General features: G+C 44.3%; 1 non-coding gene across 1 annotated transcript; it reads left to right on the top strand.

The window, feature by feature from the left end:
• Positions 1 to 13,862: 13,862 nt before the first annotated feature.
• Positions 13,863 to 13,969, top strand: LOC132654473 (U6 spliceosomal RNA). The gene has a single exon (XR_009592114.1). It is a non-coding gene; the product is annotated as a U6 spliceosomal RNA (small nuclear RNA).
• The last annotated feature ends 298 nt before the right edge of the window (positions 13,970 to 14,267 follow it).

Here is a 14,267-nt window from a genome sequence, read left to right as displayed (position 1 = left end):
TCCCTGTAGTGATGAAACACTGTGAGCAAAACCAACTCGTAGAGATAAGAGTTTGCTTCAATTTACAGGCTATAGGACATTAGCGAGGGAAGCTAGGGCAGGAGCTCAAGCAGGAACTTAAACAGAAACCACAGAGGAAGACTGCCCATCTGCTTTCTACCCCTGGCTTTCTTAGCTACCTTTTGATGCAGGGTATTTTATTCCATTGTGAGTCCTAAGGTGTGAACTGTAAATACCTGTATCTAATTGTGTTGTGGCTCAGTATTTGAGCCTAAAGCTTTCTGTGTATTATAAACAAGTTCTTGTGGTATGGCTCAAAACTAGAACACAGCTTTAATCCAAGACCTTTCTGTAAACTGGATTAAAGTTAACCCTAGGTCAAGAGTCAAAGCAACCAACCAGCTGACAGGGATTCAACTGACAGGAGGGACATTGAGAAGGAAGGTACGTAAGACAACATGGAGAAGGAGAACACTTTTTCCTTCTGAGACATGAGCTGAATAGGAAGAGCTTTTTCCTCTGGGACTTGAACTGAGAACAAAGGGCTTTATCCTTCTGGGATATTGTTGAAATAAAGTGAGCTGCTTCTCTGAGCTACCAGGTTTTCACCCCAGCATCTTGCTCCTGACTCTTTATTGGTAAACTCAAATGATTGGAATTTTGTTTTGTTTTTAAAATGACAACTTCTCTTATTGAGACTCACTCAGGTCAATGTATCAAGTTGACTACTGAAGATAACTAGGAGATTTTATTTGGTCCCTTCAAAGCATGTTGCAAGGTCCTTTCACATGGTATATGGAAGTGGGCTGCACTGCTACTGAATTTTTATCAAGGTGACACAAGCTAGGGTCATGTGGGAAGAAAGAACCTCAATCCTACATCAGACTGTCTTATGGGCAAATCTGCAGGATATTTTCTTAACTCATGATGGATGTGGTAAGTTACACTCAGTGTGGAAGGTGCCATCCTTGGGCAGGTGGTATGAGAGAGCAAGCAAGCAGGAGCAAGGGCAGTAAGCAGGCAGTGTTCTTCTGTAGCCTCTACCTCAGTTCCTGCCTCAAGGTTCCTGCCCTGAGTTTCTGCCCTGATTTTCTGTAGGTACAAGGTTACTGTGTTATTCAAATGCTGCCTTCTGTACCCCTCACATCTGGCTGAAATCCTTGTTCTGAGAATCACCTGTCTCGAGGTTATATAAACTGTGCTCCTCAATAGTCCCAGGTATGCCCATGAGGCTGCTGACAGCAAACTGATGAGCAGGGGAGAGAATAGGGCTCAACTGCCTGCCAGCCAGGGGAGGAGGACTTAGAGGAGGAAGTAGGGGATTTAGCCAAGGGAGAAATCTAAGAGACACCATGAGAAGCAGCTAGGCAGGAAAGCTACAAAGTGCAAGTATCTCTGGGATACGTGCTGGGAGGAAACCAGATTAGCTTAGAGAGTTAAGAATAGAGTAATAACTGCTCAGTATTTTGTTGTGAAGCTTGTTATTAAACAAATATGAGTCTCAATTGTTTTGTGGTAGTTAAGAGAGAAACTAAAAGCAAAGTTATATAAAATAACTATAAAAAAATTTCCTTGGTGATGGCCTGTAATGTGGGAAGTATATGCTGAAATAAACCATTTTCTCCCCAAGATGTTTCTGTTCATGGTTTTATCACACTAGAAAGCAAAGAAGGACACCTGTGACTGCCACAGTTGTCAAGATACAGGTGTAGTAGGATTCTGTCATTCTTATTGTCCCTGTCCTCTGTCCATTTCTGTTCTGGAGATATGAGTAAGATGTGATGAGGTATTAGAAATATAATATAAGATAAACATACTAAAAGCTGTACTCCTAAAGAAGCTAAACAAGAAAGAGGACCATGGGTGAGATGCTCAATCCTCACTCAGAAAGTCAAACAAGAGAGAAATCAGAAGAGGGAGAAAACCGGGAACAGGATAGGAGCGTACCACAGGAGGCCTCTGAAAGACTCTACCCTGCAGGATATCAAAGCAGATGCTGAGACTCATAGCCAAACTTTTGGCAGAGTGCAGGGAACCTATGAAAGAAGGGGAAGATAAAAAGCCTGGGAGTGTAAAGAGCTCCACAAGGAGAGCAACAGAACCAAACAATCTGGGCCCAGGATTCTTTTCTGAGACTGATACTCGAAACAAGGACCATGCATGGAGATAACCTAGACCCCCTGCACAGATGAAGTCCAGGGCAGATCAGTCTCCACGTGGGTTTCCTGGTAATGGGAACAGGGACTGTCTCTGGCATGATTTCAGTGGCTGTTTCATTGACCATCCCTCCTGTCTGAGAGGGGATCACCCTTACCAGGCTCAGAAGAAGACCATGCAGACAGTCCTGATGAGACATGAAATGCTAGGTTCAGAGGGAAGGGGAGGAGGAACTCCCCTATCAGTGAGCTTGGGGAGGGGCATGGGTGGAGATGAAGAAGGGAGGGTGGGATTGGAATGGAATGAGGGAAGGGGTTTCAGCTGGGATACAATGTGAGCAAACTGTGATCAATAAAAAATAAATTAGGAAAAAGAATTGATGAAGTCACACAGACCCACCCAGCACCAATGCCACAGCAAAGTGGGCTTGAAGGAGATTTGGATGCCTTACTTGAGGGATTACAACCACTTTCCATCTCTGGAACTACAACCACTGCCCTATTCTGCAGGGAGAAGCCATGGTTTTCCTAAGCTGTGCTATGTGGCTAAACACCACTTACGCTGTGAGCTGACTTCATGTACTTGACTGTGCTGGGGCTCATGTTGGGGGGGGAGGGCTACTCTGTCACTCACACTTGTCAGGCACCAGTATACCAGGTTAATTCAGAGAGTGTTTCGGTTGTCTAAATGCTCTTCCAGAATGTCTGGCTCCTTTGACTAGGGACCTTCATAAATTTAATTTGGGCCTGCTACTGCAGGAGTTAAGATGGGGACCTTTCCTAGCTTGGTCCAGGGAATGTACAGTTGGTGTCAGAGAGAGCCTTGTTGGCAAAGAGGAAGACAAGACAAATTGCAGGACAGGGACTGTACAGGCTTTTTCCCCCAGTGGATCCGCTATCAGGTTTGCACAGCACTGGCATCAACATGCTATAGGAGGGGACTCTTACATTCTAGACCCTAGAGAATTCCAGGAAGGAGAAGAGAAGCATTTCACACAGGTGAGAAAATCTGAAATGCTGGGACTTGGAGGCAGGAGGAATATCCTTAACTAAGTCTATCCTGGAGGGAACTTCATACCACAAGGTTCAGCTGGGCACTCACTTGGGCCTCTGTTACCTGCAGCGTCCTGATTACCCCACTAGTCTCTCCTCATCTCAAATCTATCTACTTAATTTCTCTTCCTCTTCTGCTTTGTAAGGTGGCGACATCTCAGGAGTAAGGAGGAACCAAGAGTTAGATGCACAAGGATGGGAAATGAAGGAGTGAGCAAACCAAGGGTCCAGGGCCAGAACTCAGGAGGGGACTGAGTACAAACTACAGAAAGCAGGTAAGAAAACTCTGCCACCTTCCCCTGGGAGAGGTAATGCAACAGCTCAGGCTAGGGTTTGGGTTCTCTGGGGCAACCCAAAGATGTCATGGCTTTATTGTTCCACTCAGGGTTTCTGACCAATGGCAGCAGCAGGGATCCTGAATGTGACCAACCCAGGTGAGCCGCAAGGCATTGTGGGAGGCAGGCACCCCAATCAGGGTAAATTCCTCTGCAGCCTGTAGTAGGTGGGGGAAGCTGTCACAGCCTCACTTGTGTCCTTGGCCTTAGTCAATGGCCTTATGACAGGAAGGTGATTCTGGTTCTAGAGAGAAGGCCAGATGAGGAGAGACCACATACAACCTACAGGGAGATCCCAGGAGCAGAGGAAAAAGCTCACACTGAAAGGGGTACCTCTTTGGAGAGGTATTAGTTGGGTTAGTTAGTTAGTTAATTAGTTAGTTAGTTAGTTAGTTAGTTGTTTTAGAATGAAAGTGTTTATTTTGGTAGTTTGAGGGTGCAGCCCATCATGAGGGGAATGACATTATAGCAGGAACATGAAGCTGCTGGTAAAATTTCCAGATTCAAGGAACAAAGATGAACTGTGGTGCTCAGCTGCTTCTTTTTCACCCAGCCTAGGAACCAAGCCCAGGGTTATCCACAGTCAGTGAGTCTTCCCACCAAAAGTACACTAGTCAAGAGACTTTGTCACAGACATGCCCAGAACATGCTGAGTGAGGGTCCTGTGGATTCTGGGTCCCATAAAGCTGACAGTATTCACCATCATTCCCATGACCAATACAGGGCTGCTGGGCTGTGTCAACAATGCCAAGCTCTGTCATGTTCCTTCTCTTACTGTTGTCATTCTGAACAGCATTTGTGGATCTAGAGACAAGGCACAGGAGAGGCAGGGATGTCCAGGGATCTTGAACTGCAGCATTGATATCTATAGGAAGGACGTTCTCCCTGGGTGCCTTCTGAGGAGGCAAGAGCCTGAACAGGGCTCAGAAGAGTACTCAGCGGGCTCTGGTGCCACTATCCTACAAGCCTCCGAGCTCTAAGGAGGAAATTAGTGAGACAGGTTGCTGGTCTTCAGGGTTTAGATCCTTTTCCAAGCCTAAGCACAAGAAAAGACAGCAGTGAGGAAAGTCAGTGCCTTGTGATGTTCAGTTGGGGGCTGGGAGGAACTTAGGGGGAGGAACTGAAACTGAGAGATTTTCTTGGCCCTGGAGGAATAATCCTTCATGTGGGCAGTGTGGTCTGCTATGGTACTCACGAGGTCACCATGGACCAGAATCCTTTGTTTTCATTTCAAAATCTTACTGATTCAGCTCTGCCAAGGAAGGGGAAGGGGAGTTGTGTAAACCAAATGTTGGCTTTCAGGGAGCTCTCAAGAATAAGAGCTATCTTTTTCTTGTAGAGAATGAGGGAAAATGTAAGTTTTATGCTGAGTCAGAAGCCAGAGAGCAGCAGTAACTGGTGTTGACTCCTTCCACCTTTGTCTACAGTGACAACATCCACACTCACCGACAGACATCTTTCTGAGGTGTCCACCATGGGCCAGGCAAAAGAGCTTTTCTGCAGGCTGTCTTCTGGTGAGAATACAAGAAGTCTACTCCTGGATTTCTTAGGAAGCACTTATGAAGTATTAAACACCTACTGTCTACTACTTGCTCAATTCCCCAACACCCTGAGAAGTAAACACTTCCCTCCCAGTTTGACAAACCAGTAACAAAGGCTCTCTGAGGCCAACAATCTTCTCAGTTCCATCAGGGGGTAACAGGTCCAGGCTTAACATCCATCCTGACCTACTCTGGACCTCTGGCCATTAACAAGTTCTCTGGACTAGTGGCTATATCCTAGTTTCTATGAGATCACAATGCCTGAGACCTGCTTCCCAGGATGTTATAGTTAATAGACAGAGATAGAGGCCCTCAAAAAGAAAGAGATCTCGAAAAGAGAAGCCATGGGATCATGTCAATAAGTACATAAAAGGCCTTTGTGAAAGTCTAACAAGTTTTTGTTAGACAGTGATAGATGAACATATTTCCATCTAATAATGTCTCTATTTGACATCTTTATAGTCAGTGTTATCTTAAATTGGGGAAACTCCAGATCTTACTATTTCCCACTTCTTTGATAAGATTCCATGCATTTTGCACAAAGTTTGGCCATAAGTCTCAACATCTGCTTTGATAGTCTTCAGGGCAGAGGCTTTTAGAGGCCCTCTGTGGGAGGCTCCTATTTTGTTTCCTGTTTTCTTCTTCTTCTGATGTCCATCCTCTTTACCTTTCTGGGTGGGGACTGAGCATTTTATTCAGAATCCTCCTCTAGATTACTTTCTTTAGGTGTACAGGTTTTAGTAGGTTTATCCTATATTATATGTCTATATGAGTGAGTATATACCGTATGTGTCTTTCTGCTTCTGGGATAGATCACTCAGGATGATCCTTTCCAGGTCCCACCATTTACCTGCAAATTTCATGATTTCCTTGTTTTTCATTGCTGAGTAATACTCCATTGTATAGATGTACCACAATTTCTGTATCCATTCTTCAGTTGAGGGGCATTTGGAGGTGCACAAGGAGAGCAACAGAACCAAAAATTTTGAGCACAGGGGTCTTTCCTGAGACTCATACTCCAACCAAGTACCATGCATGGAGATAACCTAGATCCCCTACACAGATGTAGCCCATGGCAGTTTAGTGTCCAAGTGGGTTCCATAGTATGGGAAGAGGGACTGCTTTGACACAATCTAATTGGACTGCTCTTTAATTACTTTGTTTATTTTATTTTATTTTTCTTTATTAATTACACTTTACTCAATTTGTATTCCCCCCGTGGTTCTCTCTTTCTCCTCCCATCCCAATCCCTCCCTTCCTCCAGGGAGACAAAGGCCACCTCCTCTGCCACATCAGCCCTAGAAGTCTTTCAGGAACCTGGATGGCAACTGGATGGCAAATGGCCTGTTCCAGAGAGTAGGACAGAAGCCAGCACCCTCAGGGAAGAGGTGTGGGCTTTTCCCACCCAGCTGAGCTCTGTTGTATGCACATTAACATGTTCATGGAGCCACTGTGGCAGCATTTGGACTCCCCCCTTGGCATGAGTTGGGTATCTGATAATGGGTGCCGTTCCTTTCCTCTGAGGGTTCCACTCCCACTGGCTACCTTGTGTGGAATCTTAAACAGTAGATGTTATAGTCTTTGGGAAGTTTTTAAGCCTATATGGCTCATTTCTTATTAATTTACTTACTTACTCATGATGTGGTAATGGGACATAACCCAGAGCCTAGCACTTGGCACACAAGTACTCTACCACTGTGCAACAACCCCAGGCAGTCTTTGGGTTTTTTGTTTTGTTTTGTTTTGTTTTGTTTTGTTTTGTTTTTTTAATATCTGCTTAGTTCCTTACGTCTCCAGTACTCTCTGGAAATAGCACAGGAATTGAGAGTAGAAGATTACTTTGGACTCATTTGGTCTGAGGGAAAATTAGCAAGAGTGGATTGACGACATTGTGACCTGATCCATCATGCAGACGTGGCAAGGAAACTTGGCGAAAAGTCTGTGCTCTCCTCGCCCCAGACAGCTGCTGATCAAGACAGTAGAGTCAGCTCCAAGGGGAAGATGCTCCCCTGGGAGGCCAGATCTCCATGCTCTCCAGCAGGAACTTGTCAGTGACAGCAGCTACAACTACAGGCTGCAGAGGTGCATTAAAAACCCCTTCACCAAAGCTGCACAGGATCTCCTCTGCACAGAGTCCATCTGGGTAATTGCTCTGCACCCAAGTGCACAGTCAGGAGGTGGCCTGGACCCAGGCAGGCTGTGGGAGGAGGAGCACTGGGAGGCAGGGAGGTTTTCAGCACCTGTGGAGGAGACCTGAGCTCTGACATGTTTTCTTCCCAGGATGTTCCAATGCTTAAGGTCCTAAAATTATAACCTTTATAGGATGTCAGGTAATTTTAACTCCTATTTACTTTGCTGAAGTAAATTACCAATTTTACTTTATGGACATTAAGTTGTTTGGTATAACATCTAGAGGTTTTCAGAATTGCTCATTTGTGCGCATCTTGTGAGGAGGTGAGGTTTTAATTTCGAATGCAGACAAATGCACTTAATTTTACTTCTGTTGCATATGTGCTATAAAAGAATCATTTTTGTTACCCTGGCTTCTGTAGTGTGACTACTTAGAGGCACTGAAAGCCTTAGGAAAAGAAATGGGCTATATGTTCAAACCTTGTCTAACAGCCACCTCCTCACTGACTTTTACCTACTAGAATTTCTTAAGAATCTTCACATTCCTTGTTTAATTTTATGTCATCCCTTCACCTTGCTCTGCTTGTTGGAATAGTCACCTGAGGTGCTGTGATGATGATTTAGCCAGGACAATGATTGTCAACTATACAGTGAAGATGGTCCTAATGGAGATGATACCTGTGTCCATTAATCTTTTCTGTGTTCCAGTCTCTGTATAAACATTCCTTTTTCAGAATAGAAATGCCCAACTATCTCTTAGTTGCAGGAAACCTTTGAAGAATTGAGCCCCACCCTGTCCTGTTGCCTCTACTTGGTTTTCCCCAAACCTCATCTTTTGAAGAACCTATGTGAAGAGATGGACAGGAACTGACCTACTTCCCTTGTCCTTGAGACAATGAGAACACTGGAAGGAAGGTCACAGTTGCTCAGGAAGAGTCACTGGGTGGTGGGGGAAGCAGGTTGGGCTGTGGTAGGAACCAGTGTCAACAGCTGGAGTCTGTAGAGCACTCCTCTAAGTCTTCTTATTTCTTTATGTTTAAAGAGTATTTTCTTTCCACTGACTTCTACAGAGAGATTTTTAACAGTAGTTATTACGAATATTTTAACTGCGGGTGTGACCCTAAGCTGAACCTCACAATCCTATCCATGGACAAATGCAGTGGACATTTCTTAGCTGTCTTCGGAGCTAGCTGCTGGTCCTTAATTGAACCCTCCCAGATGTTGGCTCATAGCATCCCGGACTGCAGCCCATCCATGGTATCTCTGCATGCAGCGTCTACACCTGGCTGGTGGCTGTCTTGCCTTCACTGTGGTGCCAGCCATGTCTCCCCAGTGTCCCTAATTTTCCAAGCAGAACAGCACAATAGGAAGGACAGGTTCTCCATTTAACTGCAGTCCAATCCCAACCACAAACAGTACAGACACACCCCTCAGGCCTTTTGCCCAGTTTTGCTTCACCTTAGGTGGTGATGGTGTGACATGCTGCTGTCAGGCATCATGATCACGGCAAACCAAAGTCCTTTGTGGGCATGAGTCTGGACATGACGTGTAAGTGTGGGGCAACCACACTGTGCACCATCTTCTCAGTCAGAAACAGATATGTTTGAACCCGTGCTGCAGAGGAGAAGACAGATATCCTGCCCTCAAACTTCTCCCTGGATTCTGTCCACCAGAAAGGTCATAAGTGACCAAACTTGGAGCAGGGTCTGTTAGGGCTTTCTGCTCTCTGCTTCTGTCCTGACCACTGCATCAAGTCCACTGTCTATGAAATGTGTCCCTAGTTTGGGGCTGTGGGAGGTTCTATGTCTCACAGGATGGTGAAGGACTTAGCTTTTCATGGGATGCCACTCTGTGGAACTGAAGAGACTGCTCTTAGATCCCTGCATGATGGGACTTTTAGCAACACTTTGCTCTGAGGTCCAGCCTTCGCTGCTGGCTCTCACCAATGAAAGTGCAGATTTCTACTTGCTGCTTCTTTCTCTATATTGGGCATGCTTTCTAATCTGCATGCAGAGGCCCACACCTCCATCCCAGTGCACAAAATTCCCAGATGCGGGTTAGTCAGATGTGACATTTCAGAAATTCATTTTCTGTGACCGTGATCTCCTTCCCTTTCTTCAGAGCAGCAGAGGCAGAAAGAGTGTGATTTCTCCATGTGCAAAATGCACTGTTGGTGCAGGACACAGTGGCTAGGCAAGGGACACTTCAGCAATTCAGGAGGCAAACTACACTTACACATAAAGTAAAAATGAAACATTTTAAAGTCTTTTTTTCTTTTAAAGAAAACAGTGGTATATTGGCTCAGACGTCATTGTATGTCTTTCCTTTAATGAGCCATGATGTTTACATATGTGAGCCATGTTTGCCTGAGGAACGTGATTGCTGGTTTAGTTGTCTGTAATAGATAACTAATGGAATATTTTTTACAGCATTTCCTGGGGCTGCATTGAGGAAGGTGACCTGGTGCCTGGGATGCCAACAGAGTATAACTGGACTGTACTCTGGAGAAAAGGGCTACTTTTCCCATTGCTGTATCTGTGAATTTAACCTGTAGACAAAACTTTGCAGTGGCTTTAAAGTAATTATAAAGTAAACTCACAAATCATAATCATTATTGTAAGCCCACAGCACCCAGACAACCCTGTCCCTTAATATCTGTAAGGGCAGTTAGCCAAACCACACTGAAAATGACAGCATCCACCACCGTTGATTCACAAGTAATTAAAGTTTGGGATGGTATGAGGATTATATTGCTATGTCTGTAAATCTTGTGTGTTTAAAATGAGGTAAAGGAGCAGGTAGCTATATCTGAAATTACACTTATGATATTACAGTGTATAATATATACAAACAATATATTTCAATATTCCTTTTTCCCTTTTATTAAACACATGTACTAAAATACATGCATGTCACAAAGGTTGTGCTGGGTCCTAGTGATCAACTGTAACCCATTAAAGACTGAAACAGATAAATGTCTATGATTGACATCTTTGCTGAGCTTTTGATGAGAGCAAACTGTCTGTTCTCAGTCAAGATGAAAGCTGATTACACAAAATAGCTAGAAGAATGGTCAGTCAAGGCCAGAAAGAGACAGTGGAACAGGCCTGAAAGGTAGGTACAGAGCAGAGGCTGTGTGAGGTCATGGTGCTCATGCCTTAGAGCACTGCAGCATAGCTGTTGTCCACACCAAGTGCTTGCATGTTCCAAAGGAACACAAAGACCTGAAGATGTCAAACACAGAGAAATGACAGTATGTGAAAAGGTGGAAATTATCCTGACTTGGTCAGAGCAGGACACACAGATGTGCTGAACTACAATACTGTACCCCTCAACAAGTACAAATCTATGCCAATTAAAATGGAAGCGAAGTCCACTTGTCGAGATTTTTACAATTGTCTACCTCAGTTCTGAAACTTTAAATAGCATAACTTGTTCATGGGTGCTAAACACATCCCTCTTCTCTGGAACTTATGGATCCTTAAGTACACAGACACAGAATAAGCTACAGAAAGCAAGCACCTTACACACCTTAACTTTCTGATGAAATTCCTTTTCCATACGTGAGGGGACATATTTACAGCAACATTGTCTTCCCGTTTAAAAAATGTGAATGAAAACATAAACAGGCGCCTTAAATTGTGTTGTATTTACTTATTTGAAGTGTGTGTGTGTGTTATGTCTCTGTATGTATCAGTGTGCTGTTTGCATGTGCAGTGCTCACAGAGGGCAGAATTTGGCATGGAAACATGTATTCTAAATGTAGGCTTAGCCACTGAGCCGACTCTCCAGGCCAAACACGTATTTTACAGTAAATACTCTATCTAATGTCTTTCATCAACATTTCCTTATAATTTAACTCAAGATTTATTTAATTTTATATTTAATTATTTGTTTGCATTATATGCAGATGAGCTCAGGTGCCATAGAGACCAGATGAGGTCATCCATGCCCTATTGCTGGAGTGACAGGTGGCTGTAAGCCAGTTGACTTAGATGCTGGAACTGACCTCAAAGGCCCTGCAAGACCAGCCAGAGCTCTTAACCTTTAAGCCCTGGCTTCAGCCTCCTCTCTCTGCACTTGACTGTGGCTATGACTTGACTCTCTGCTTTGTGCTCCTGATTTCACCTCTCATTAACGATGGTCTATGACCTGAGAGTTAATCCAAATAAACCCTGTCCTCCTCTATGCCAGTTTTGATTATGGTGTTTTAGTGCAACAACGGAAACAGAAAGGGGAAATAATCAAAACTTTTGAAGCTTTTCCTATATCTGACAAGATGACAAAACAAAAACCAGGCAATGCCCCCAAAAAACTCAAAATAAGGCAGTGGTAAGGAATCATTTCTGTAATACATGATCATTTTAATACACAGGAAACTTGAAGCAGCAAGGGAGCCCACCTATAGGTACACAATCCAGGCATGACTGACAATGAGAAGGTTTGGCGCTCAGGAAAACTTGAGTACTGAGGGGTATATTGGGCTGGGCCCACCAATATTCCTAAAGGCAATAGTGTTTGGTACCAATGTTGCTGTTACTGTTTGTGATGAATAATTTCTCTTGCCTTTCTTCTCAGATATTTCTTCTATTTCCTTGTCTCATACAATGAGAAGAATCAAGACCCTTTATGGAGTTGTTGACACATTATACATTTTTCTCTGAGGTAGGCATTGGGATCTCCTTCAACATTATCCTCTTCCTCTTCCACCTTTTTGAGTTCCTTCTTGAAAGCAGGCTCCGGATCATTGACCCACTCATCAGTCTCTTGGCCCTCATCCACCTTGGGATGCTAACAGTCATTGGGTTCGCAGCTGCTGACATTCTTGCATCTCAGAATATGTAGAATGACATCAAGTGTAACTCCCTGTTACACTTGCACAGGCTTTTGAGGGGCCTCTCTCTTTGTGTCACCTGCCTGCTGAGCATCCTTCAGGCCATCATCCTCAGTCCCAGAAGCACCTGTCTGGCAAAATTCAAACCTAAATCCCCACAGCAGAGCCTGTCCCCCCTTCCTGTGCTATGGGCCTTTACATGTCCTGTGGTGCTCACTCCTCCTTCTCCTATGTTGCTGAGTACAATGTCACCTCACATGGTCTCATATTTGTCAAAGAATCTTGCATTATTTTACCTATGGAGTATAGCAGCAGACCCTTATTTTCCATACTGAGGATATTTCGAGATGTGTCTTTTCTAGGTCTCATGGCCCTCTGCAGTGGGTACATGGTGGCTCTCTTGTGCAGACACAAGAAACAGGCTCGGCGCCTTCACAGAACCAGCCTTTCTGCAAAAGTGTCCCCACTGCAAAGGGCCACCAGGACCATCCTGCTGGTCATGAACTTCTTCGTCCTGATGTACTATTTGGACTGCATCATATCTGCCTCAAGACTGATGCAGGACAGTGACCCAGTCCACCACAGTATCCACATGATGGTCTCCAATGGCTACACCACCGTCAGCCCCTTGCTGTTCATTGGCACTGAGAAACGAATTGCTTGCTTCTTACGATCCTTGGTGGGGAGGACAGCACATGCTTAACAAGTAATTGAAGGACCAGTTCACTTAAGGAGCCAACTGACAGATGCTCGCTGACAGATGGTGAATCCCAGGCTAGTGTTCATGCTCCTCCAGAAAACTGAACAAATGACTCCTGCTTTGTTAAACTGCTTCCATTGAAATGTGGGTTACAACACCTGTGGAAATTTGAGCCAAATGTCTTCATGCGCATTTCTGCTTGGTGTCAGCAGGGGCCACCTGTTACACATCACAGATTAGGATGCTCTGTGCACTTATCAATAAGCTACACTGTGTAGCACTTTTTAATAAGCCAATCACCTTAACACTTTGTATTTTACCTAATTAAATATGGATGCATTATCACAAAATCGCATATCATTCATCAACAGTTCTTTCATAGTTATGGAAAAATAATTGATTCAAAGTCTCAGATGCTTGCTTGTTTATATTAACAGCACTTAACCACAGCCACGATGGAAATAACTCTCTGTCCGTAAGCAGATGAATGTACCAACTACGTGTGGCCTTTATATATCATGGACTATTACTCAGCTTAAACAGGAAGGAAAGCCACCTGTAGGTGTAGGTCCACCACAGAGGAACACATACTTCCCGTGACATGTCAGTCACAGAATGACAAGCTTCTGTATATCTAGGGGTGGAACTGAGAATACTGTACTGTAATTTTTCAAGAAAGGAAAATGCAATGGTGTTTGCCAGGGGTTGAGGAATGGCACAGTGGAGAATTATTAATTGGTGTAGAATGACCATTCAGAACAAGAAGAAAAAACAGTAATCTTCTGAAACCCAATGAGAGGCTGAAGGGGTGGAGGGGTCTGGGCTGGGTAGGGGTGAGGTAACAGTGCTTTCTGCACAAGCATAAAGACTGAATTTGAATCTTCAACACCTATGTAAAAGCCATGCAGGGTGTGAGTTCTTGTAGCCTCCAGCACTGAGGGGAGGGGAAGGGCTGAGGTGCAGAGGTGCCCTAAAGCTTTATGTGGCACACTGATCCCTTGCTCTCTCCCCCAGCCTGCATAAACATCACAGACTGCCCTCTGGGTAGTGATTGTCCTTTACTCCCCGTTTCTTGGCAGGAAATATGATCTTTTCCACAAAGTAAAACTTCTCGTGCTTGCTTCGGCAGCACATATACTAAAATTGGAACGATACAGAGAAGATTAGCATGGCCCCTGCGCAAGGATGACATGCAAATTCGTGAAGTGTTCCATATTTAAAAAAAAAAAAAAACTTCTCCCCATAGTGATATAGTTTCCAATCTCCCTGTCCCACCTGCCCCAATAAACCATGCTACCACACACCATCACACTAAAATTGACCAAGGAGGACACCATCATACCAGACACCCATCGTACCAAACACCATCATACCAGACACCATCATATGAGACACCATCACGACAAAAGAGATCAAGGAGGACAGCATGACTGAAGAGACCAAGGAGGAAGAGAACGAGGGAAACACCATCATACCAGACACCATCATACGAGATACCATCACAACAAAAGAAATCAA

Source organism: Meriones unguiculatus, chromosome 5 (genome assembly GCF_030254825.1).
Source record: "Meriones unguiculatus strain TT.TT164.6M chromosome 5, Bangor_MerUng_6.1, whole genome shotgun sequence".
Lineage (NCBI taxonomy): Eukaryota > Metazoa > Chordata > Mammalia > Rodentia > Muridae > Meriones > Meriones unguiculatus.
The sequence above is the reverse complement of the archived record's forward strand: the minus strand, read 5'-3'. Positions and strand labels throughout refer to the sequence as shown.